This window comes from Musa acuminata, unplaced genomic scaffold (assembly GCF_036884655.1).
Source record: "Musa acuminata AAA Group cultivar baxijiao unplaced genomic scaffold, Cavendish_Baxijiao_AAA HiC_scaffold_70, whole genome shotgun sequence".
Classification (NCBI taxonomy): Eukaryota; Viridiplantae; Streptophyta; class Magnoliopsida; order Zingiberales; family Musaceae; genus Musa; species Musa acuminata.
The window spans coordinates 75,001-77,500 of NW_027020351.1; positions in this window are offsets into that span (position 1 = coordinate 75,001).

The window sequence follows — 2,500 nt, forward strand, 5'->3', positions numbered from 1 at the left end:
GTTTTTGGCCTGTTCTTGCGTCGCGCGGTGACCGTCGTGAGCGGAGCAAAATGTCAGCCATCTCAGCACCCTGGAACCCCCCGGGTGGCACAGGGCTGGATGGGGCTTTCGTATAGCAGGGACGGTGCTGCCTCTCGCTTCGCTCGCTGTCCGCCGCTCGCCGCTCGCTCGCGCAGCCAAAAATGGCCAGTTTTGGCCCGTTTTTGGGCCGTTTTGGCCAGTTTTTGGCCTGTTCTTGCGTCGCGCGGTGACCGTCGTGAGCGGAGCAAAATGTCAGCCATCTCAGCACCCTGGAACCCCCCGGGTGGCACAGGGCTGGATGGGGCTTTCGTATAGCAGGGACGGTGCTGCCTCTCGCTTCGCTCGCTGTTCGCCGCTCGCCGCTCGCTCGCGCAGCCAAAAATGGCCAGTTTTGGCCCGTTTTGGCCAGTTTTTGGCCTGTTTTTGCGTTGCGCGGTGACCATCTTGAGCGGAGCAAAATGTCAGCCATCTCAGCACCCTGGAACCCCCCGGGTGGCACAGGGCTGGATGGGGCTTTCGTATAGCAGGGACGGTGATGCCTCTCGCTTCGCTCGCTGTCCGCCGCTCGCTGCTCGCTCGCGCAGCCAAAAATGGCCAGTTTTGGCCCGTTTTTGGGCCGTTTTGGCCTGTTTTTGGGCTGTTCTTGCGTCGCGCGGTGACCGTCGTGAGCGGAGCAAAATGTCAGCCATCTCAGCACCCTGGAACCCCCCGGGTGGCACAGGGCTGGATGGGGCTTTCGTATAGCAGGGACGGTGCTGCCTCTCGCTTCGCTCGCTGTCCGCCGCTCGCCGCTCGCTCGCGCAGCCAAAAATGGCCAGTTTTGTCCCGTTTTTGGGCCGTTTTGGCCTGTTTTTGGGCTGTTCTTGCGTCGCGCGGTGACCGTCGTGAGCGGAGCAAAATGTCAGCCATCTCAGCACCCTGGAACCCCCCGGGTGGCACAGGGCTGGATGGGGCTTTCGTATAGCAGGGACGGTGCTGCCTCTCGCTTCGCTCGCTGTCCGCCGCTCGCCGCTCGCTCGCGCAGCCAAAAATGGCCAGTTTTGGCCCGTTTTTGGGCCGTTTTGGCCAGTTTTTGGCCTGTTCTTGCGTCGCGCGGTGACCGTCGTGAGCGGAGCAAAATGTCAGCCATCTCAGCACCCTGGAACCCCCCGGGTGGCACAGGGCTGGATGGGGCTTTCGTATAGCAGGGACGGTGCTGCCTCTCGCTTCGCTCGCTGTTCGCCGCTCGCCGCTCGCTCGCGCAGCCAAAAATGGCCAGTTTTGGCCCGTTTTGGCCAGTTTTTGGCCTGTTTTTGCGTTGCGCGGTGACCATCTTGAGCGGAGCAAAATGTCAGCCATCTCAGCACCCTGGAACCCCCCGGGTGGCACAGGGCTGGATGGGGCTTTCGTATAGCAGGGACGGTGATGCCTCTCGCTTCGCTCGCTGTCCGCCGCTCGCTGCTCGCTCGCGCAGCCAAAAATGGCCAGTTTTGGCCCGTTTTTGGGCCGTTTTGGCCTGTTTTTGGCCTGTTCTTGCGTCGCGCGGTGACCGTCGTGAGCGGAGCAAAATGTCAGCCATCTCAGCACCCTGGAACCCCCCGGGTGGCACAGGGCTGGATGGGGCTTTCGTATAGCAGGGACGGTGCTGCCTCTCGCTTAGCTCGCTGTCCGCCGCTCGCCGCTCGCTCGCGCAGCCAAAAATGGCCAGTTTTGTCCCGTTTTTGGGCCGTTTTGGCCTGTTTTTGGGCTGTTCTTGCGTCGCGCGGTGACCGTCGTGAGCGGAGCAAAATGTCAGCCATCTCAGCACCCTGGAACCCCCCGGGTGGCACAGGGCTGGATGGGGCTTTCGTATAGCAGGGACGGTGCTGCCTCTCGCTTAGCTCGCTGTCCGCCGCTCGCCGCTCGCTCGCGCAGCCAAAAATGGCCAGTTTTGTCCCGTTTTTGGGCCGTTTTGGCCTGTTTTTGGGCTGTTCTTGCGTCGCGCGGTGACCGTCGTGAGCGGAGCAAAATGTCAGCCATCTCAGCACCCTGGAACCCCCCGGGTGGCACAGGGCTGGATGGGGCTTTCGTATAGCAGGGACGGTGCTGCCTCTCGCTTAGCTCGCTGTCCGCCGCTCTCCGCTCGCTCGCGCAGCCAAAAATGGCCAGTTTTGGCCCGTTTTTGGGCCGTTTTGGCCTGTTTTTGGGCTGTTCTTGCGTCGCGCGGTGACCGTCGTGAGCGGAGCAAAATGTCAGCCATCTCAGCACCCTGGAACCCCCCGGGTGGCACAGGGCTGGATGGGGCTTTCGTATAGCAGGGACGGTGCTGCCTCTCGCTTCGCTCGCTGTCCGCCGCTCGCCGCTCGCTCGCGCAGCCAAAAATGGCCAGTTTTGGCCCGTTTTGGCCAGTTTTTGGCCTGTTTTTGCGTTGCGCGGTGACCATCTTGAGCGGAGCAAAATGTCAGCCATCTCAGCACCCTGGAACCCCCCGGGTGGCACAGGGCTGGATGGGGCTTTCGTA